This window comes from Falco cherrug, chromosome 3 (assembly GCF_023634085.1).
Source record: "Falco cherrug isolate bFalChe1 chromosome 3, bFalChe1.pri, whole genome shotgun sequence".
NCBI classification, from domain to species: Eukaryota; Metazoa; Chordata; class Aves; order Falconiformes; family Falconidae; genus Falco; species Falco cherrug.
The window spans coordinates 57682382-57707296 of NC_073699.1; the positions used below are offsets into that span (position 1 = coordinate 57682382).

The following is a 24915-nucleotide window of genomic DNA, read 5'->3' on the forward strand; positions in this document are numbered from 1 at the left end:
ACATACAGCAGTAAACATCCAGGATGTGGAGTAACGGGTTTTGACTGCTCAGATTCTATTTATGTATTTCAAGAAGTATTTTGTTCTTAAATTTGCTTCTTTTTCCCTGCTCCCTGTTTTTCCCCAGAAATGGAACCAGTATTTTTGTCAGCCTGATGTAAATTGCACATGCTCAGTTTACCTACCCTTATTTGCTTAAACACACATTCTCTGTACTCACTAATTTTACGAAGATCATTTTCTCTCTGTTGCTAGACATTTTTTTTTTTTTTTTTTGACAGCTATTACAAACCATCAGGTAAGCTTGTATTTCCCAAACATGAAACAAACAGTACCTGCCTCCATGGACATGCTGATCTAGGCTCACAAGCCTGAAGTACCTGCTGCGGTACAGTAAGAAACAGCTGCTAATTCTGGTTCTATTGCAGTTTTGTGCTTCCAGTTCTGCAGTTCTCCATTTATTTTCCCTGTCTGATGCTTGATTACAACGCCGTTTGAACAGAACATAAAGTCACAGTTAAACCAAAAAAAATTAAAAATCTACTATTAAAACCAAAAGTGTTGCTTTAGAAACTCAGAAGAGGCAGAAACAAAGAAAAAATACTTTGAAAAATCCATTTTTGTGCAAGACTTGCTCCTGCCTTTTGGATGGGGAAGCAGAAGAGGGAAAGAGGATGGATGGATGGTTTTCATTTGCAAAGTCCAAGGGTTCCTTGAGGTCCACACAAATTCTTTTAGATTATATTTGGAATGCCATGCATACCCAAAGCACCCAGACATCCTCCCCACTCCCTACAGTAGAGCCCCCCCGGTCTCCTCTGAGGGCCTCTATACAGCAGAGACAGGTAAATGTTCATCCCTGCTCCTGCAGGGAAAGAGGGTACTTACTACAAAATGTAAAAAATATACCAGAGGGCTACTACAGTTTTCTGCATATTAACTTTCAATGATTATTCCAAGTTTGTAAAGCAGCAATATGAACTTTTATTTTTTTTAAAAAAAGCAAGTTCTTGTGGACCCTTCTGCATTCAAATCTGTCCTTAAAATCTTAACACTCTCACAACTTCCCCCCCCCCCCCCCCAACTAAGGAATTTACAGGCACTCCTAGTAAGCTTACAACTGCCACATGTTGAACACTAGTAGCTTTGGATCTCAAAAGCTTCACAAGTTATAAAGAATTTGTTTCCCCTTCCTGTTACAAAACTTTCAGGAAATTGAAGCTTGCAAGTGTGACAACAGGTTTAAACAAGTTTAAAAAATCACTAATACAAAAATTAAAATTTTAATAAACAATTCTATGGTGCACAGCATCAATTTTTCTTTTTAGTTGCATACAGTGCATAAGAGAAAGAAGGTATGTACCTTTAAGTAAGATGGAAGGAAGATAACTATTCCTTCTGGAATCTCACAGAAGTATACATATTTCCATATATATACATATCTATTCCTTCATTCAGCTTTATGTATTTATCAGAAAGATTTAATTCTAGTTATAAATAGCTTATTATAAAAGCTAAATGTCCACAGACATTTTGATATTAAATCACACCTTTATCCAGGGCAACGTACCAACCACAAGTGTAGAACTATTAAGTTTACCTAATCAAAGACTTCTCTAAAGACACTTTAAACTGATAGTATTTGATGAGTGCCAAGCACCTTCTGTCCTTCACTGCAGGGAATAATTCAGTCTGCATTTGGCTTCACCCCTCTGGTGTCAGCCATCCATCTGTCACCTCCCTTCTGGGGTAATCTGCTTTGTACTTAGACTATCTGCACACTAGCCTCCTAAGTCTCATCTACCTCAAGAAATGTACCTCTTGCTGATACTGGGGGTAGTGATGGTTGTAACCAAACATGGGTAACTACTTGCCTAGCTAAGCACAAACCACCATCAGCAGCATCTGGTAAAATTGTAATAAAATGGCATTCAACAGGGCCTCTCCAGCTTACGCTTCCAAACTATATTTAGCCACAAATAAGCAGCAAGAACATTGGTTTATATAACCTACCTTCATACAAACTGTAATCTAAGGGCATACTCTCAGTCTCGCCTAGATGAAGATGGCATAGACAGTGGTGATGATTTATTTTAGCAGCACGGGGATCTCACCCACAGTTAGTGCCACTGCATGAGCTTGTCCAATAAAGGGCTCCAGAACATTCAGCAATGGGCTCATTTCAAAGACACACAGAGAGAACCATACCTGCATCTTCCCCAGTCTAGTAGGATTCTTCTCAACTAGAAATATTTCATTTCTGCCAGGCAAAAAGGACTCATTATATACCATACCTCAGCTGCATACATTCTGCTTCAGACCGTATACAACAGTCAGCATTAACACAGCTGCAATGTCCTAGACAGCACCATGAGAAGCTACAAAACAAACCGAATCCCAAATTTGATCCCAAGCCCACTTGACACATGCAGTCTCACAGAAACTTAAGGTGATTAGTCTGACACAGCTTTATTATAAGGGGAGAATGGGCAACAAATTAAAAAAAAATTCAGTCACAGGAAAAATATTGCCTGTTGCTAGAAAATTAATTTGTAGGATTGCTTGTTCTTAAATTCTGGCACATAGGTAATACAGTTTGAAAAGAGACTGTTTTAATGAAATTTAGTTTTAAACAAGGGCTTTTATGCAGGGTCAGAAATGCTACTTCTAACTGCAGAATTACAGATGAGCACAGGTTGCACACATGGATATATAATAAGCAGCTCACTTTATTAAATGAAAAAATGCAACAAACTCAGTTTCTAGCAATGAGAAAGATCAGAAACGTGAATGATTCAGTATGTATGAAGTAATATTTTTTTAATCTAATAGAGCTTTAACAACAGTTTTAGAGTTTCCCCTGCCTCTTCCAACTGTTCACACTATCGTTCTAGCAGCATCAGTCGTAAGCAGCAGCTCTACAGCAAGGTGCTAACAAACTGATGTTTTAAAAGCTTTTAAACTACAGCAGGCAAAGAGCAAAAAAACATTCTGGAGGCAAGGGGAGTGGAAGGAGTTAAAAAGAAACCATACTGAAAACCATCAATGAAACAACAAAGATTTAAACTTCATCCTTTTTACAAAAACAGCAATTACTTAAAACGATGGTATAAATGTACAATCATAGCGCTAGTTGGCTGTGTATGAGTGGAATTAATTATATGCTTTTTTAATTAAAGCACATATATACTTAAAACTAATAAATCATTATCATTATTAAACTATTAAAACTATTTGATTATATAATTAAAACTGTACCCTAACTGAAACATTGGGAAATCACTAATAGGAAGAGTTCCAACCTTACCTTTTGCCTGTCATGATCACAGTATGTAATCTTACATATACACAGCATTAAAACCTCCTGTGGCACTTTATATGCACAGATTAAGATCAACGGTTTTCCTTCCAAACTTGTATCTGGCCATTATCTATATTTTACAGAAAGAAAACTATGACCCAGGAAGTTTAAAATTACTCATCTAACAGTCAACCCACAAATCAGTGTGATGTTAACTCTTGAAAATAGTGAGGCCTATTACATTTGCACCATTTTTTTTTAAAAACAGCTCTCCCACCACAGATGCAGAAGTTACTTGCTGCAGCAATGCACAAATTTTCAAGAAGTCAGCAGAAACTAAATCAATTTAGAAAGGCATCCTCTTGGAGACACATTTACAAGCCTGACCATCTCCTCCACAATACAGTTTTCCAGGGAAGATGCTCAAGCAGAAATATGCTTGTTCACTAAATGGACACAGAGGAGCATCAATAAAGTACATTTGGTTACAGAGTTGTGCATGTAATTAAACTTTTTAGAAAAAGTATTTTCCTATTTTTCCTCAGCTGCTTATTTTTAAAGTATGATTTCAAAGATACAGCAATGCAAAAGTAACACTGCTTACAAGATTCAGGTAACCATCTCAAATGTATTATAAGCAGAGCAACAACACCTTGAAGCAAATGTGAACTTAAGTTTCTTCATGACAATTGTGTTGGTTGGAAAAGGCACTAAGTCACATGTGGCACTCTTCACATCTGTATTCAGTCCTGTAATGAACATGCCTTAAAAAGAAAAGCATTTCTCCATGCCTAAAATCCTTACACTAAACCAACGTGACATTTTATATATAGCTTCCGAGAAGTAGCACTGAAAATTTAAACGAGAGGGTTAATTGATTCATTACGTCTATTTCTACTATATTTCTTTTTGTATTTTTTACAAAAGGCATTGTTGAAATTGCCCTAATCTGCAAACAGCAACAATAAGTGTAGCAAATACTTGACAATGAAGTTGTAAAGCCTCTAAAAACCTGTTACCTTAGCAACCATGGGAATGCAGGAGAATAAGAATACACAGAGTGTCAGGACATCATTTTGGATTCCACAGGGTACGGGCTGAAATACAGTCAGCTTTCATTAGCTTTTTGTTTTTCCCAGTAGGTCCTTGGACTTTGAAACAAAACCTGGATGACAGCTATGAGCAATTCCAGCCTCACTCCTGATTAGCCACACCAAACAGAACAGCTCTCTTCACTGTGAAACGCTCCCACCCCCCCCCCCCCCCCCCGCCTTTCCACCCAACAAGCCTCGAAAGGAACATTATTTATGCTGCTGACCCCTCTGGATATCACTAATAAATTGCATTCCAAAAAGAAGAGTAAAACAAAGGGGCACTTCCCTGGGATTCAACAGATAATTCACTTTAAACAAACATACTGCAAGAAAAAGAAAAGCCAACATACCCACCCAGGACATTTCCATAACCCCACAGTTTATTTACAGGCTTTACAGGGTATGTTAATTCAACATCAACATGAAGAATAATTTAGTTGCTCATTTAAGTAATACTGTATTTCCATTTTCCTATGTAGGGGGGAAATAAAATAAAGATGATAAAGACTTGAGATCCATGCCCCCACCCCCACGAGGTCCATTAGGAAACTTGTAGTCAAGACAGAACAGAACAAAGATCTCCCAACCACTGGCTTTAGCCGGCTTAATCCCAGGTCCATCCCCTTGCTCTTTGCTGCTATCTAGTCACTCGGGAAAACAATCTGGAAAAAAAGCTCCAGGCAAAACCATTGGGAAAATGAGCAAGAAACTCAACCATGTGGATTATATTAGACCCAGTCCCTAGAACACCTAAATGTTCCTTGAACTCTACACATACAGCTTTATGCCCACGGTTTCCTCCCACCAAGTACAAACCAGGCCTGTTCAGAAAGCTAGAGAAAGTCAGCTACCCTCCTCACACACAAATTCTGCAATCAGCTACAAATTACAAATACACAGCAACACAGCCAGCCAAAACATCTGCCTATTAATCAGAACTGAGTTTTCTCTAACAGCCTGATCAACTTACTAGATAGAATGATAAAGCATAGTAGTGTCGGAGAAAAAGAAAAAGGGAGGGGAAGCTTCAAAAGGAACACATTTTTGCTTAGTGAGAAGAAAAAAGGTATAAATAATGGCCTACCTGGTCATCACGTGATGACAAAAGTCTTTGCATCAAAAAGCCTGGAAGGTAACAGTTCAAAGACACTGGTCTTATCTTGCCTTACATTTGCTCACTTCTGTTCCATCTGATAACATCCAGGACACCACTGATACATGTAAGAGCTACTGCCTCCATTTATTTGCAGTCTTCTGCAGTCATTTACGCACATATGTAAAGCAGTACCACACACTGGCAACACCCATTTTACATGCAATAGTCCAGATTCTCTTTTTACACACTACGCTATATGAGTGTCTGGATCTTGTTAAACATCATTTATAAATGTTGAAGTACACCCTCAAAGCACTGCTCATAGGGCAAAACAGCAGTCTATCTCCAGGCAACTGTAACTTCCCAGTTAAATCAGAATATCCAAATAAAACCCAATTAGTCCTTATGTATGGAAGAATACTTCTTGCATGATCCTTTCACAAATTTTGCTGGTATATATCAAGAGGAGTTGCTATTTCCCACTCCTGGTGCAACCAGGTGTCCAGAAACAGGCTTCTCTCTGCAATGGGAAGCACACCCACAACAGCAATGAGACAGAAGGTTATAAAAGAGCATGTTTTATCCAGCCATATGCAGAAGAAAGGCCATCTCGGGTTTTGAGACATTAGCTTAGGCCTCAGAAGTCCAATTTTCAGGTCAATCAGTCCCTCCTTTTTTTTGGTCACTCATTTCTGAAGCAATGAGGAAAAATAAGCAACCACAAAATATTTTTTTAGAAGAAAAAGATGTCAGAGGAAACCACAAGTTCTGAAAAATAAAAAAAAAGTTTCCTAAAATATTAATTGAAATTGATCTCCTTCACATACAAACCATTTTCAGAACCATATTATTAAAACCAGGTATGAGTTTGCATAAATCATCAGAAATTCTATATTTTCCCAAGCTTCTCTCCAATCCATCACATCTTGCTTCATACATTTAGAATGGTTTCTCACGCAGTTTCTGCCTGGCCTGGCATAGCCTTTACTGCTGCCCTGCGCAGAGCTGGCTTGCTTGCCACTGCTTGGCCAGCTCTTGAAAAAGTTGCCCCAGCAAGGAAGGTAGCAGATTCTCTCCCAGCAGTACCTACATCTGGAATGACTCTACAGTGAAGAAGCAGAAATGCAACTGAACTCAATTTCATCTAACCATGAAGCTCCTCCCCATGGATCTCACTCCCTCACTGTAAAAGATGAAAAAACAGCTAAAGCAGCAGTTACAAGCAGTCCCAGAAATTTCAATCTCTTACAGAGACTGCTGCCAACTACTAAGCCATCCCACCACCCACGGCTATCCCCTAAGAGGCATGTTAGATGATCAGAAGGCTACAGGGCAGAACTGATTATAAATACTGTTCTCCTGCAATGCACTTCCAGAGAGTTAAAAATAAATACAGCTGCCCTAAGTGGTCTAAGTGGAGCAGCTCTATTCAGTAGCCAAGCCAACACAAGGCAAAGATTAGAGGATAAGCACAGTCCAGTATGGCCAAAGCCTGGAGCTCTTCTAAAGGCAAGGATTTACCTGGGGAATAGCTTCTAACACAGAAGAGGACTGTGAGGGACTATGAAGTAGCTGGCCATGTATCTCCATTGAAGACATGGCTTTTTTCTTTCCAAAGTTAAGCTTCAACAAGCCATTTGTTAGAAAAAAAAAGGCTCCCTAAAAACCTTTGTTTTGGTCCTTCCTCTCTGTGGTACTAAGGACCATACCTTGCTAGAAGAAGGGAAGCTTGGCACTTTCACCTTTGATGAGTGTGGTTTTGGAGTTAGGGGGCTGTGCGCTGGAGAAGAAAGGATAACATCATTCTTCTTACAGTAGGAAGTCATTGCTACAGTGTCCAAACTCTCTCCCGCAAGCCACAAACAGGCCTTTTCATCACAGGTGAAGATCTCTCAGACCCGTATTAAGGGCAGCACCGCTACCAGCTTTGTAAAGGGAGGATGAGTCAGAGCTGCAATAGGAACATTGTAACAATGACATAGGTGAGGAACCTACATGAACTCACTCAGGAAGAAAAAAGCAGCTATCACGACCCTACCTCTCTACTCCCTTTCACAGAAGAAAACCCCTGCAGAACACCCTGACACTGAATAGAGTTGCTCCGACTCTGCTTGCGTTCAGGAGAAGGCAAAAAAATATACGTAAATAATTCCATCTTTGCAACAGCAACATGAGAATATGAAAGCAAGCAGATGCCGGTCTTCTACCTACTTCCTTTCCTAGGATTACTGCCCTCCCATATGTAAGGTGCTGTGCCTTCTGACTGGCAGTTCTGTAGCTGCTTTTATCTGGGAACAAAGGACACATCAGATCTATTTTAATGGGAGAAGTGCAGTACGACCGGACACAAGAAAGCACAAAGATAAGTGCAGTCCTGTATTCTAACCGCTCTGTCATCTGCACAGGCCATGGACTCAACTGCTCACACCAGATGCTGTGAGAACTGGACTTTTTGTCAGTTCCCTACAATTTGAGCTATACAGCTTAGTAATGCTCTTTTAAGGGAACAGTGAAAATCTGGACCTGAACATACACTCATCAATTTCTCTATGCCAGACACAAAACTGTGTTCCAAGTATCTACAACAGGGTTTTCAAACCTCAAATAAAATTCCCAAGTTCTTCATTTTTCCCCCTCACAGAAATTTAATTCTGCAGGAAGAAAAAAATTGAATCAGTTCTCAATCCAGTTCAGAACAGTTCCTTCACTGCCAAGTTTAAACTTTCTGGCCCACAGACATCAAGCTAGTTGGCACTAGTTCTATAAATGTTATTTTGATTTCAATGTAACTTCAAGACAGACTGAAAATACCTGAAAGGTATGTTTGGTGGTACCTACCGCTTTCTACCAAAAGAAGGGCAAAAACCAGCACATATGCATGTTCAATTAATTTTACAGAAGTGATGTCTGTACACATGTCCAGTTTACAGCGTTTCCAAACTAATCCCAAAGTAGGATTTCTCTGCCTAACAGAGGATGCACATTTAAAAACACCTCACAGTATATTTCACATTAATGGTTAGAAAATAATTATTTAAAAAAAAACAACCCAACAAATTATTGCACTCAGTGCTGACCATTTCCATCCCCATGTGTTCCACTGCACTGGCCAAGCTCAGCATGTCACTCAATGATAAACTGGATCAAGGAACTGATCCTCCTAAAAAGTAACCTGGAAAAATAAATTGTTTCTTAAGTGGACCAGTTCCTCTGCCAGATCCCAGCATACACCAAACAAACAGCAGGAAAACAGGAGGAAAGGCTGAGTGTGAGGTGAGGAAATGGGCAACCAACAAGGAGGATGCAAGGGCTTATCAACCAGCAAGCCACAGTGCTATCACACAGGCTTATTCACATGGTTTCATACGAACCTTCCTTATTAAGCCAAATCACAGAATTTTAATTACCACATGCAACTTTAAAAAGAAAGAAAGGAAATCTGACAAGCATGCCTGACCCAACAACCACTACATAAACATTCAGTAGGCACCTTGCTACCAGCTTCAGAAAGAGCTGAATCTGACATATTCATCTGATAATCCAGGACCGTGTTGAAAAGCTGTTGACAAAAAAACTCTTCTACCTGTGGAAAGCAACCTGGAGAACACATGGGAAAAATAGAAGAGAAAGGGAAATTAACTTTTCTAACAACTTCCATGCTGTGAAGTGACTTTTGGGAATTACCTCCCAATTTTATCTGCTGACTGGTAAATAGGCTAAAAAATAAGCAATGACCTGTAAGATGCCAAGACATTTGTATTGAAGTTCTTTCCTTCTCACCCTCCTCTGTAACACAGCATCATGCAAATACTACAGGAGAGTTTCACTGACTGAAGGCAGTAACAGTGGCTATCATTGTCCTACTGCATTGAGGGACTTCCCTCTCTTTTTGCATGTATTACCCATCTGCTCTAGACACACATGCCTTAATTTTTCTTCAGTAGATACCTGGAACTATAAACCTCTTCTCCAAAAGCTGAAATTCAGGGCAGGGAAGCAAACAGTATTGGAATGCTTAACAAATAATGGCACCTACAGAGGATACCACATAGTTGCATGTGCATGCACATCATATCCTGCATGCATAAAACTAAAAGAAAAATATAGGCTTCTGCAAATATAAATAGATGACTTTAAAATAATCTGAGTTCAAACCTATTCAGCAAACACCAGGAGGTATTCAAACAGAGAATGATTTTCTGACAATTAAGCAAGAACAATAGCAAATATTCCATTTGCAATTAAGAATGTGGGGTTTGTTTTCACAGAAACAGTGGGGATTTCTTCAATAGTGACTTCAATTAACTTCTGCTCCCCCCCACTGCCAAAGGGCTTAACAGGTCCAAAACCATGGGTGCTTTTTCCCGAAAATCTCAGACTAAGAAAAGGGCATTATTACATCCTTTTAAAAAAAAAAAAAAAAAAGTTTCAGTTACATTTATTATACTTGCCTACTGTACTGATGGGCATTCCCCAAAAGGAAAAAACCAAACCAAAACCAAACCAAAAACACAACACAGACAAACAAACCCCAGCAAAACCACAGATAGTGGCCTTGGAAGAACCAAAACCCCTTAAACATTTAAAAAAAATAATTAAAATTAATAGGTCTGTTTTGTGGTTGCCACAAGCCAACCTGCTGATTCAGGGCAATGTCACCAACAGTATTCTTATCTGGAAAGGGTAACAATCAATTGTTTGACAGAAACAAAGGACAGCTCAACAGGAAATCAACCAGCTCGGGACAGATGGTCACTGAATCAAGTTTCACTCCTCCCCTCTCCAAAAATAGGCTTAAGAGGCATTTTCTGTTACCAAGCAACAGACCAAAGGAAGGCATAAATCTTTTCCTACGTGTTATTCCCCTCCTCCCCGACACACATTTCGTTCTACTAGGGCGGTATGTTTGTGGGTTTGTTTATTTTCCAAATGAGAGGTAGGAGGGTTTATTCCATGCAATGACAACGTGTTTCTGCATGCCCACTAGCCACTTTTCCCTTTTTTTAGGCAAGAAGGTGGCTAACTGTAACCATGCTATGAAAGCTACCATGAAGGTGGGTTACAAGCAAGGGTCCAATGCTAGTTAGCAACCCCTCCGTGTTTGGTCAAGGCTCACTGGAGACCTGTGAAACGACTCCCTGGAGGAGGGGAATTCCTGATGACCGTTTTATATAAAACCAACATGACCTTGATCACACTCTAACAAAAGAGATGACCTTTTTTTGAAAGTCATCATAAAACCCTGTACCTGCTTTAACCCATAAAAATCCATAAAATGTAATCCCATAAAAGCAACACAGTATCTGCAACGTAACATACGGCTCAGCAGACTTTCATAGCATTTGAATTTTCAGAGCACTAATTCTCTAGTCCATCAATCACTCTAAGTGATAATCAGCTACTTGGGGTATGGGATGAGTAGGAAAAGATAATCAACATTTACTGTTCTGCTGGGCTGGGCCAGGGGGAAGAAAGAGACCCGATGTGGCTGTTTGTGGAAGCAAGGAGGAGGGGGAGGGGAGCAGAGAGCCAGGGGGTAAAGGACAGCAGCTCTGAAATTCAGATTAGCATCCAGAGAACAAACCGGTTTGTCTGAGCCCCTACAATACAAACTGCTTACAGGCCAGCAGGCTGCAAAAACAGAGATGTGATTAAATTCAGCCATACAAAGAGTAATCTGCAATAAAATTAAAAAAAATAATTTAAAAAGTTTACAATTATGACCACAAAAATTAAATGGGGAAGAAAAAAGTCTCACTTCGGCAACAAACCGGGTAATCATCCTTTAAAAGCGCAGAGCCAGGATTACCACTGACACAGACTACTAAAACATATGGCCAAAAAAAAAAAAAAAAAAAAAGGAGTGAGTGGGTAGGGGGGAGGGGAAAGGTTGTGACAGCATGCGGTCTACAAACACCTTATTTACTCCCCCCTCAACTACCACTTGCTTTAGCCAGCCGAAGACCGTCTGTGAAACACAGCCCAGCCTTTTTTCACTGGCTATTTCACATACTCCTTTAACACCAACCCAGATACTGTTTAGCACCGCTACGGTGGGTAAACAGAGCCCCAGCCACAGGCTGCTTCACACACCAAGGGCCTTGGACTTTCAAACCAATTTCACCACAAAGTCATTGTGGTGGAGATGCTGCCCTGGCTCTCCGCATATAGCAACGAGATCTCACAGGGAAACCAGAGATTGAGATGTTTATATTCAACTAATTAACATTAAGTTAATAGAAATTAAACATAATGTTTGAACACAGAAGCCAAATTAATAACTATTTCTATGTATGCAAAGAACACAGTTTAGTCTACTGTGTGTAAAGCTTACTGATGAAGCTTAGCAGCCCAAGATCTTGACAGGAGACTTGAACTAAAGATCCTGCAGGCTCAGCCACAGAAGACTGTAATGGCTAATCATTACTGCAACACAGTGCCTAAACAACTCGCAGGACAACCAGCATCCTTGGTTTACAGATAGGGAAACCAAGGTACATAGAAGCCACGTGTCTTCTCTCAGCGGCAGAATTCAGAAGTAAAACCAGGTCTTCTGCAAACCTAAGTCCACATTTTAGTATCACCCCAAGCATTCAAATGAAATGTAAATTCATGGCCAACATCAACATTTTTACAGCTGTTTTTCCTTGCCCCTTCACAGCTTAGTGAGATGCCTGTCACTGAAATCCAGTTCTTTATGGAAACTAGTCTCTTTGATCAGACTGGCAATGATAGTTATCCCAGAGTTATTCAGGAACAGATATACCCGTTTTTCTAACACATTCAGATTTGGTTACATAAGACATGATAAAAATACAATTTTTCTCTAATGCATGTTAGTAATTTGGCCTATTAAATTTTTTACAGACTACAACTGTTTTGTTTCTTTTGAACATCAGTGTAAATGGTGTGAAATATACCATGGCAACAGAAGCCCTATGTTCTTTATGGGCTGGTACATAATGCACCCTACAGGAAATAACCTACATTGTAGTTTTGCATAAGCATTTATCAGTTTTAGAAGAGGCTTTTTCTCTCACATTCACAAATGTACGTCCTTCACACCACTCTGCCATGATAAAAGAGAGAGAACCACATAATAGGGGAAAGAAAGGTTGTTTCCTTTTCCCCTTTTAAATATGCCATCGTGTTTTTCTTCAGTGTCCAAAGCAAGTTCTGTATTCCCTGGCCAATGTGGAATCTCCAGACATATTGCATATTTTTTGGTCAAAATGCGAAAGGATGCAAGTTTACCTCAGATCTCCTTCAATAATCCTATGATTCTATGAAGTGAGGTCAGAGTAGCCTGCTTTCCACTATCTTTTTCCTAAAAAATAAATAAATAAATAAATAATCACGAACAGATTTTCCATGGATTCTCTAGCTCTCAAATTGCTAGTTTAGAACTCTAGGTCTTCTAACTCAATCTGTTATTACATTAAGTTTAACTTGACTCTTTACCTTGAACTAGGCAATTCTCCAGCAAAATAAAGCATGTATCTGTAAATGATCCAAACGAAACCCGATCTTTTTTGCCATGGAACATAGTAGCAATCGGCCATGTTCAGAACACACGAACATTCCACAGTTACCTCTGACCTGCTCTGGTGAGATGTACTAAACTTGAGCTAAAGTTACAAAAACATGTTTTCCCAATAGCAAGTAATTCAGCAGTAGCAGAAATGGAACCCAAAGATGAGTTGAACACAGAAATCTTATTAAAATCATACTAGTGCTTTTCTCCCATAAAGGATGGGAAAAGGAACAGAATGGTAAAGAACAGTGATGATCAGTTAAAAATTCTGTTATGTGAAAATAAGTCTACCTGTAGAAACAGAGAAGGAATTACAAAACATCAGGGATAGATAAGCCAGTAATGACTGCAGATAGGTCATTGCAAGCCTCATTTCCAAAACAAAGAAAATCACAATCTGAATATTATCCTTCATATGGCTACATGGTGCCATTGCATTTAACTGCTTACTCACCAGTTTGACATCAACCCATTTAAAAAGAAGACATTTCTCTTAAACTATTTTCTCCTTATGTATTCATAGTTTGGGGCTATTTTTCCAGGCACATGTCATGACAGTATGGACACCAGAAGATTCACCATTATGTTCTCTTATCTCTGCACACTGGTTGAAAGAAACACAGTTTATGTGATTTATTCCAGATCAGAAAGACACTGTGACAACACACAGAATAGACCTCATTTTCAACAAGCATTTTTAATGAGAAATTTATCAGTCCCTCCCAGTATGAACTGTACTTTGCAACAAGGAGGACAGTATTGTTTTAATGAATTCATCCTGAGGCCAGCCTCCTTCCAGGCATACGGCCTCATTTTCTGTCCTTGGTGCAAAGGACTAGTTAGGATTCATAAAAGAGTTCTGCTCTCTGGCCCTTGTTAATTTGCCAGTCAACTTCTTCCTAAAACATCCGATCTCTAGTTGCCAAATTCTAGTTCTTCTTTCCTCCTTGCTGTGTTTTTTATAAAACCTGAACTTCCCACAGTTTACTCAGATAATCATTTGGAGCAGGAAAAGGTATGTTGACATCCAGCCTCCATTCCCCTTTTCATAACTGGAATTAAAAAGGGCAACCCCCTTCTTCTTTCCATGCTTGGCTGCTTTTCCTCTACATATGGAATATGTTCAGCTAGAATATGGCAACCAGAGGGAAACTACAACCCACATACTGAATCACCACATAAAAATCAACATGTCCAGAAAAATAAAACAAATGTTCACACACAACTCAGTTATCAGAAAGAGGCACAAGGGCATGTAATTGAGAACAGCAGTTCCCAAACCCCACCAATTAACAAAATAAGTAGAAGTGATTGGTTGAAATAACATAAACAAGAATCTCCTCTTTACGCATGCTTTATTTTGGTCCTGAAAAAAGGTTTAAAATCAATAGTACTAGGCTTATTTTAAGTTTCCTTAGAGTACAATGTTTCATTACAAGCATCAATCTAGAAAGACTGATTTTAGACAATACAACAATGTCAATTCATCAGGCATCATTATTACTCTTTGATGCTCAACCTTCCATCCCAGATAGGCCAATCAATCTCTTATGGAGTCACTCAAGCTTTGCAACCCTCCTATTAACACATGCCCAGCAACGCCTCAACCACCAGACCATTTCTGGGTTGCCATCCAGTAACATGACAAGGAAGACCTGCAGACAGCTGTGAGTAACAGAACTCACTGTGTCTCTCTGTTGATGTGTGTGACTGGATATGCAGTCGGCATGTATTTCTGATGACAAACAGAAAGCACATCTACCACACAGCAGAAAAATGGCCAGAAAGACAGTGGAAAGCAGGTTACTAAAACAGTTCATGCTGCCAATAGCCTATTCCTTGAGTATGTTTGCAAAGTCCTTGAGCCAGATTAATTGCTTCAGGAAGCTGTATCTTACCAATAGTTAATACTGCCTAGTCTTACAGGTTTTATAGTACCCCACTTTGCAACAAACAACAGAATCACAGAGTAATTTGAGTTAGAAGGGACCTCTGAAGGTCAATTATTCCAACCTCACACTCAAAGAAGGGCCAAAGATTGGAAATCTTGTAAAAGTGAAACACTACTGACTTATTTTGGTTCATGGCTGATCTGCATCGATACTTTTGACATACTAACCTGTCAAATTAAAATGTGAGGTTCTCGGTAATTCTCAGCTATACTACAATGAATCAAGAACTGAAGTTCCACTTCTTAAAAAGTCCGAGGCACAAAATAGAGTTTTTCTCAAAGAAAATTAAATGTTTTAATCCATGCAAATACCTTATCTGTTTCTCAATACATAGTTTTTGCAATTTGGACAAACTAATAGTGAACTACAAAGCAAAGATCCAGTCATATGTCAAGGTTATACATTGAGGTTCATGCTGTACTTGTTTATACAGCAAATCAGAACTGAGAACACCAGCTTAAGATACCAGTATCATCAGACATCAGAAGTATCAAAACTATGCATCATCTGTAGCAAACCTCTCTCTTTTTTCAGCCCTAAGACCCCAAACTGCATGTTACTCAATTCAAAGATGAGCCCACTTTCACAGGACAATTTAATTAAAAAGCATCTGGAAGAATACTGTCTTTTATCAAAAGTACATCCCAGTTCCAATTTTCATTTATTACACTGCTGGGACAGCATTCTTTAAACATGGTGATCAAAAGAAAACCTTCCCCCCCCCCCCCCCCCCCCCCACTTTAAACAGACATCAAAGCAACAATGTTAGGATGATTTTTTAACTGTTCTGAACCTACAGGTTATATAGATTTGCCTCTTTCAGCAGGAGGAACTCTGGCAACACACATATGCAACTTCATAAGTTCAACTCAGCAGTTAATCTGTCTGGCCTTAGCACATAATCAGAAATGGATTTACTACAGTGACAGCAAATGGAGCTGAAAACCTGTGCTGCACTTTGTAGGGGAGTGCTTAACCCCTATCACAAGCACAGCCTCCCTCCTTCTACACCAGATCCACATCATAACTGGAATCACCCCAAAAGCCAAGCTTGACAGAAAGCCAGCTAGCGGTGCTGCAGATGAAAACTGAGCATCCATCAGCCACCAGGCACAAGGTATCTCTCAATAAAACAAACATGCTGGACAGTCAGCAAGCAAACACTGTTCATTATGATAGCTGAGAGCAGCCAGGAGAATGCTTCCCCCCACCCCCAGGCTTTTCTGCCACAAGGTCACATCTGCTGTTTAAAATTAAAGTGGGTTTTTTGATGGTGGCTTTTGTTTAAGAGCTTCTGAGGCATACTGTTTTGAATAACATTACCAGTGGCACACCTACTACACACCGAGAACTCCTAGTCTAGTCATACACACATATAAACTGTGAACACAATGTTAGAGTTCAGACCAGTATAAAGCCATCTCAGCCAAACAATCATTAAAGAAAAAGAATCCTATAACCCATTAAGACATTGGGCCATTATGATATTAGATCCCAGCATTTCTAATTCATGTCCTTTTCTCTTTCACATATATATATGTACATGCACTCCCCAGTTTGTCAAGTCTAGAGGACCTGGAAGAGGCAACTGCCTATGCATTTTCTATTCAGCTCCTAAAACACTTCAGGCACGTAGTAAGAAAGAAGGGTATTACTAAGTTGATGCTAAAGAACAAAAAACATCTGTATGTTTAGATGTCCTGCTGTTTCACAGGAAAGATTCCATAGCTCTTGACACAAAAGCTTGTGACAGCTAACGTTTTAATCTTGATGCCCTTGAAATCCAGCTTGCCTCCTACATCTGCTAAAATCACGATTGTGGACTTGGAGGAAGAAGGTGAAATAATCTGGCAGACGAATCATCTTCCCCTTCCTCAAGAAGCTTGGAAGCTGAGGAATGAGTCTCCTATTAAAAAAAAAAAAGAGAGATTTGGCAAGAGCTAACCTTCAAAATTTGCTGAAACTGCTGCAATCAAGAGTGCGAAGATATGCATATTTTTCACTCTGAACTTCTGTTTTTAAACACTCCGTCAGTAGTTTTGTATGCCTCTAACCGAAGCATTAAAGTCTTCTTGGATGGCTTTGCCCTTTCCCTCCCCTTCCCTTAGGTTTTCTTCAAATTTGCTCCTCTAGGAGCTGGTACTGATCGCTTGGCTAACCCAACTAATTTCTTATTGTTCTCACAACCAGAATTTTCCTTCCAAGAGATTACGATTATAAAGAGTAACAACATCTTAACATTTCATCTATACAAATAAGTTTGGAAAGCGTTTTTTACAAGACTAGGAAACCCCCGTGTTCTTAAATGTCACATACAACATGACTGGCAGGAAGCTGTTTCCCTTTACTTGATGCAGTGAAGGGCACTGTAGCTGTAAAAACCAAGACCTAATTCTCAGTCCTCTCAAAGAAATCACCTAGTTGCACTAAGAATTTGATTCAGTGTAAGTGGTTTAAAGAAACTACAAGATTAAGCTTGCTTTATGAAACAGCTGTTCTCAAAGTGGACTGAAAGTGTGAAAGGACAGGAGAATAAAGCCACCTAGGGCTCTAAAGGAACACTGAATTTGGGGGGCTTCCTGACAAGCCACAGGGAGAAGGTCAGTAAGGCAGGAACAAAAGCAGTAAAAGTAGATGAAACCATCTGCTGAATGACAAGACTGAGATGCAATCGTACACTGCAAAACACTATTACAACCAACACCTTAGCACCAAGGAGACAGTAAGCAGAGAACTAATAGCAATAAAGTATTAAACCAGCAGTTGAAGGACACAAGGCTCAGGACAGGGAACTGAGCGCTTGGGTCTCTGCAAATCACAAACTACCAACCCTCAAGACAAGACAAGGTTTTGCCACACATGCTCTTCAACCCAAGATACCGGTAATGTGGGTAGGCAACAGTAATGCTTATAAAACTGCTGTGAACGTCCTTATTTCACCAGTGACTCCCGTATAAAAGGGTAGTTCCCCTAGACTCCTTATACCGTTGGAGGCAGCTGAACTCAGCTGTTGGGAATGAGGCACTTCCTCACCACTACACCACCACTCTGAAGTGGGTACGATGGAGGAAGTGCCAAAGAGCTCAGCTCTCACTAAGCCAAGGAGGCTGTGCCACTTCTCAGTTTTTAAAAAGTGGTCATTTCCTCTTTACTAGGAAGACTGTGGAGGATGAGGCACGCAGCAATTTCCAAACACTCTACTAATTACTCTTGACTGATAACACAAGGAAGACACTATACAACTCAGAGCATACATAATCTCACTGAGCACTGGCATTAGAATTGCACGTGAACCACCTTTATCTTTTAAAAGACGGCTGGAATTAACAGGCAGAAAAAAATACCATCAAATTAACAGCATAATTTAACGATCAAACGCCCAGAAAAGGTCTCCTTATGTCTAGAGACCTGAGAGCCTACAAGAAAGCCAGTTTTGAAGTTGGAGGTACCATTATATAAGAAGGTGGGGAGCCTAATTCATAGGCATGTCGCTCAGATATGTAGAATGTTAGATGGAAAACATTTCCTATGCACACTAATACTTCTTTATTAAGCCAAATTAAAATTCTATATGATTCTAGACAAAAACAGTAGCCTAAACTGTCTTCCAAAGAAGGCTACTGATTTTTCTGAAATTTTGGTGGTGCGTACTCCATTCAACAGAGAAATCGGTGCTGTGGAAGGAGATGCAGCAGAATTCAGCGCAAAAAAGACAGAAATACTAGCAACATGTTCAATTGCATTTGCCACCCTAAATGCATCGGTTTAAAATAATCAACCATCTAACCAACCTTAACAACTTAACACTGTACATTCCAGGGAAGTCCTGTTACTTTTGGTGAGATGCACAGATGAATCTTCATTTTAATAGTGGTGGTTTTTATTTTAAAATAGAGTGTGTTTCAGACTGCACTTATATTCAGTAACTTAACTTTTTCACTTGCCTCAAAGTGCTCTGCTCGGATCATGCCAACGGTCCTGAGAAGAGCTAATTACAGACTGTGATGGAGATAGAAGGCAGAGAACAGAAGGATATTTGCACAGCATTTTATAAAACTAGTCACTCCATGCTTATTCATGGAACCACTACAACAGATGTCTGGTAATCTCTTAAGTAATAGTATCTTAAGTCTGCCCACGCTGTTTTGCTGTTCACAGCTCCATCAGTTTGAAAAACTACCTCAAAATAACCTCTCTAAAACCTTACATGGGGAATAGTAATTGAAGGTTTCTATCAGATCTTGTCATACTGACTCCAGTTGCTCCCTACCATCTTTCTCATCTGGTGATTTTATATCACAACATACAGTTCTTACTGTATTTTTATTTACTGTATATTAATTTTATTAATTACTGTAGTATAACTGCAATAAAGAATAGTAAAATGCAAATTAACCAAAGCATTTGACAGTATGTGCTATAAGATCTTCAGATCAAGCATATGAGTTTTTTTAATTAAAACTCTGAAGTGCCAGGAAACCTAAAATGCTAACTCAATGAAAATTACATTAAATACATTTCGTTTACACAATTCTCTGTGGCCTCTCACATCCCTGAAGAATCCCACAGAAGCTGTGACATTACTGTATGACAGAGTAAGACAACAGAAACCATCTGACATGGCTTCAGGAGTCACCCAAAACAAAAATAATTACTTTAGGTTGGAAAAACCTTTAAGATTATCTTAAGTCCAACTATAAACCTAACACTGCCAAATATACCACTAAACCATGTTCCTAAGTGCCACGTCTACACATCTTTTAAATACCTCCAGGGATGGTGACTTAACCACTTGCCTGGGCAGCCTGTTCCAAGGCTTTGCCACCCCTTTGGTGAAGTAATTTTTCCTAACATCCAATCTAAACTTCTCCTGGCACAACTTGAGGCCATTTCCTCTTGTCCTCTCACTTGTTACTTGGGAGAGACTGACACCCACTTGCCTCCTTTCAGGTAGTTGTAGAGAGTGATAGTGTTCCCTCGCCCCAGCCTTCTTTTCTCCAGACTAAACAACCCCAGTTCCCTCAGCCGCTCCTTGTAAGACTTGTGCTCCAGACCCTTCACCAGCCCCGTTGCCCATCTCTGGACACGCTCCAGCACCTCAATGTCCCTCTCGTAGTGAGGGGCCCAAAACCGAACCCAGCATTCGAGGTGCAGCCTCACCAGTGCCGAGCACAGGGGAACAATCACCTCCCTTGTCCTGCTGGCCACACTGTCTCTGATATAAGCCAGGATGGTGTTGGCCTTCTCGGCCACCTGGGCACACTGCTGGCTCACATTCAGCCAGTTGTCAACCAGCACCCCCAGGTCCTTTGCTACTGGACAGCTTTCCAGCTGCCCTTCCCCAAGCCTGTAGCGTTGTGTGGGATTGTTGTGACCCAGCTGCAGGACCCAACACTTCTCCTTGTTGAAACTCATACAACTGGCCTTGGCCCATTAACCCAGCCTGTCACTTCTATAAGGAACTCCATACTTCTATTAGATACTTCCAAGCCAACAACAGCAGTGTACAAAATTTGGCTATTCCCATTGTGAATAAACTGTTCCAAATTTCTGTCATCTGTAAGTCCCTCCAACAGATATTCTATGGGTTTGGTTTTTTTCGGATTATAAACCCATTAATTACTCTGTTAAAATACTAAGAGCCTAATGCTACTGGATAGTTCTCCATTATAAGCATCCCCACAGCACGGCTCCTTCGTTTTGGGTCATCATTACCTACCTGCAAGTTTGAATCCATTGACAGGGGCTATACTAGCCATGCTTAGAGTTGCAATTGAATCTCTGTAATGACTCACTGAAAATTCATTCACTAGTTCTCTCATTATATGAGGAAATTTTCAGAGTTCTTAGAAACAAAATGTGTTTGGGATATACATTCGTGGACCAATTTTATGTCTTGTATCTCTACACAGAATACAGCATGAATCAAAATTATCAGATTTGGAATTTCTAAAAAATGAGACCAACTATATTAGGCAAAAGTGCTTTGAACAAATAGTTACAAGCAACACTTTTCACAATACTTTAAGTAGTGTCATGACAAGACGGGATTTGAGGAAAGTAAATGATTCTTACAGAAAATATCAAAAAATTAATTGTAAACATATAGTGTTGTTTTAAGAGTGACAATGGAACCTGTTTCAAAATATTAGAGATATCTTAATTACTTACTATACCTAATGAACTCTAGTTCACGAGGCTAATTCTTTAAAAGACATCATTGTCAAAATGTCAAGGCTTACTACGCCTTCACTTGTTGTTCTTCTCAACAGTCCTCCTTCTCATGAATCCGTTTTAGAAGCAAAGGAAAACGTGTCTTCTGCATTATGTGCGAGAAATGATTATGCAAGAATAGACAAAACAAGTATGTCTCAGAAAGGCTATCCATCCGAGGTATAAAACCACAAATCCAAAATGTTTTTTACATTAATGATATCACAATCCTTTTTAAAAGAGTAAAGATGTGATGCCTTAATATCATGTCCAAGCCCCAGGTTTTGTTAATTATGTTCTACCTACCTAAATGCCCCCTGCAGTTTCAATTAGACATGGTATTCTTCTTCACTTCCCGTCTTGATTATTGTGCACTGTTGCTAAGCGCTAGTTAACAGTTGCCACATTCACCCAAAGTTGGCTGCACTTCAGTGGTCATTCAAAGAATTAAATACAAAACATATGGTACAGAACGATACAAAGCATAAAAGCACTTTTAAAAACCACTCCAAAATGCTTAATATGAAAGATACTACAAAAGATTACACTGCTGAATGTAAAATCCTTAGTTCTACACCCACTTGAAATTTTCTAGAAACACTGAAAATTGCTAAGTTTTCATTCAATCCTTTTTTAAAGTTACTAATAAGATTTCCTAGAGCATGTTTTTGACGTTACACTGAGTCTAGTTTTACGCTGAATGAACAGCCCAGGATTTATAATATGATAGGCTGCAGGGTACAGAGTTTTTTTCCAGATTTCCCTTAAAAAATAGGTTTTTCCCTTATATCCCATTGCAAGTAACTAGTCTCCTAAATTACACTACCAACCTTTCTTCTTTCTTGTATCTGCAAAGTACTTTCAACACGACTTGTTGAACTGCCAAATATCAATGCCAATAGTTATGTGTTTAAGAAGACCTTGAACCAAACGTGCTTTTTTGAAACCTAGACAAACTTTTCACACGGATCACCCCTCCTTTCATCTGTGATGTCCCTGAGATCCTAAGAAACTTCCCATATTTTAATTATCCCAGTAAAAGCCCAGTGATCGGGTTGCCTATTACTGCTTATTTCCTTTAGTATTACATCCTGGGCTTAAAAACTGCCTTACTAAAAAATCAACGCTATTTCTGATAGTTACATTATCTACAGCCAAATCAAATTAATAAAAAGCCTGGTACATACATATTGTTTTTTATAACTACATCCTTTTTCTGTTAAACACCTTAGCCAAAAATTTGTTTTGCACAAACACTACCAATAAAAAACAAAAACATGCACTGTATTTGTTATCTGTATCAACAGATGTATAAATATACCTTCAGGGTTCAGAGACCAACCCTTTAAACAGGTAGGCAGATACTGAACATTATTCATTGACTTTCTAGAGCATTTTGTTAGAAATACTTGAGAATACATGAGAAAAAAATATGCATATGTTCAAAAACCAGAAGGAATAAATAAAGATTTCTTAACAGCTCTGACATCCCTCACACAATCCTTACTCCTTTGCAAAGAGATATTTTAAAAGTTAATCCACCAGCTCCACAAGTGTTTTTGTTGCACTCATAAGCAAATGCTTCAGGATAAGGCTTAATACTTTCAAATTTATTTTTTTTTTAATCCCACTAGCACCAATGTAATAAGTTTTTTCAATCAATAGAACACCCACCCTTGCTTTTCTTTGAAGGGCATATCCCTTAACAGAAACCAAACTTAAGTGTGCATTACAGTATTTAAAAGTGCATAAAGCTCTGGCTGTCCTCTCAGAGATCACATATATAACTATATCCACAACTGATATATGCACTCTCAGCTCTAAACAACAGTAATAATTATTTTTAAAAAATATATATTATGTTTCAGTTATTCCCAGTCAGGAAATAAAAGACAGCATTTTTTTCTTCAGCAGTCTTTAATTCCTATCTTTTAAAAAGCTCTTTATAACAAGGTATCAACGAAGTAGGAAGAATACAAAATATTATTTCAGCTATACTTTAAATATCATCCAGTGGAGAAGTTGTAAGAGTCACCAATTCAAAGACAGACAAATAGAAATGTGAAAAAAAAAAAGGTTGTATGTTGAGGGTATTTAAAGCAAATGTACTGACAAGCAGCAGACATGGGAAATGTTTTTCCATCAAGTAATTTAAAGTCTCCTGCACTTCAAACATCTCTGACCATCGATAATTCTTAAATTTCAGAATTCGGATAAATATTTGCAGGCTCGAGGCCTAAACAAACAGCTGCCCTTGGCCCACCTTCTGGGTCGGCTGAAATCCTATGGCTTAAACAAAGTTTTCATCTTCCGAAGGTGTCAGGAAGGCCTCGGGAAGCGCTGCGGGGACGGGCCGCGCCCGGCCGTACCTAGCCGCGGGCGCCCACCGTAAGCCTGCCAGCCGCCGCGCAGGGCCGGCGCTGGGTCCATCGAAGCCGGTCTTTTCCCCTCTACCCTCGCTTCCTAACGGCAAGCCAAACCTGCCGATCGGCCGTCAGCACCGCCGAGGAATCACGGAACGGCCGCCTGTCACAGGGCCGCGGCGGCAAGCCCGCCCTCGGCGCCCACCGGCGCGACCGTTACTGCCCCTTGGGCTGCCGCGTCCTCAGGGGACACCGCCGCCCCTCGGCGACAGGGACAGCCCCCCCCCCCGGCAAGAAGACCCGGCACCCTTTCCTTCCCTCCTCAAAACCAGCCCGCACATGGCCAGAAATGCCCCCCAAACACGCCCCCCGCCCCGGGCCGCCCACCGCCGGCGCTCGCCCGCTCAGGCGAAGGCTCCCCCGGGCGCGGAGGACGAGGCAGCTGAGCCCCCTGCCGGCGGCCGCCCGCACGGCAGCGCGGGGGAGCTCGCCGCCCGCCCGCTCTCCAGCAGAACCACCTGCACCCCTTGCGCCCACCCCGCCCGCCTGCCCCCGGCTCCCCGCGGCTTCGCTGCCTGCCTGCCGCCCGCCCACAGGGGCTGCTTTGCTGCCCCAGCCGCCCGGCCAGGGCGCCCCCGCCTTGCCCCGTCGGCGCGGGGTCATTTCCTACCCCGATCCAAAACGACGGTAACAAAGACCTGGCGCCCACCCGGGGGAAGGCACCCGCAGCCCGGCAGTGACACCGGCCGCGGCCAGCCGCGCCGCCGGCAGCCCGCAGCCCCCCGCCGCTGCCCCCGGTGCTGGCTCCGCGGGGTGACTGACACCCAGCGAGCGGGACGCCGCTGCCGCCCCGCCGCCGCCCCGACCCGCTCGCTGCCTTTGTGCCCTCCCCAGAAACCGGCGAGAAGGCAAAGTGAAGCTCCGCGCCCCCCGCCACTCCCTTACCTTGCTGGGCAGAGAGAGAAGTTGAAAGGCCCTCCTTCCACCCGTCCCTCACTTTTTTTTAAATAACTTAAAATGCTATTTATTTGTTTTTATTCCCCGCCCCCCCCTTCCTCCTCCTCCCTCCCTCCCCTCACACCAAGCAACTGCGCTCGCCAGTCCCGCCCGGCGTCCTCGGTGCCACCGTCTCCCTCCGGGTCTCGGTCTCTCTCCGGCGGGAGGAGGGGAGGGGAGGCGAGGGGAGGGGAGGAGAATGGGGCGGACCCGCAGGTGCCGCCCCTCCTGCTCTGAGAGCGGGGAGGGAGCGGGGTCGGGGGGGCGGCGGGCGCGGGGAGGGGGCGGCGGCCGCTGGGGACCCGCACCCAGGTGAGGGGGTGTCCGGCGGGCGGCAGGGCTGAGGAGCCGCCTCCCCCTCCCCAG

The 24915-nt window shown here is 41.1% G+C and overlaps 1 protein-coding gene across 12 annotated transcripts in view; it reads right to left on the reverse strand.

Annotated features, from left to right (window-relative positions):
• GREB1L (GREB1 like retinoic acid receptor coactivator) overlaps window positions 1-24707 on the reverse strand; it is a 144585-nt gene extending 119878 nt beyond the window's left edge. For 9 of the 12 annotated variants that reach the window (XM_055704277.1, XM_055704275.1, XM_055704274.1 and 6 more), the window contains exon 1: window positions 4321-4418. The gene's annotated coding sequence lies outside the window, so the exon portion shown is untranslated. Of the gene's footprint in view, window positions 1-4320; window positions 4419-12745; window positions 12819-24498; window positions 24604-24634 lie in introns of those variants that run through there. The other 3 variants (XM_055704266.1, XM_055704268.1, XM_055704267.1) reach the window with 3 other exon arrangements.
• Between the last annotated feature and the right edge of the window lie 208 nt (window positions 24708-24915).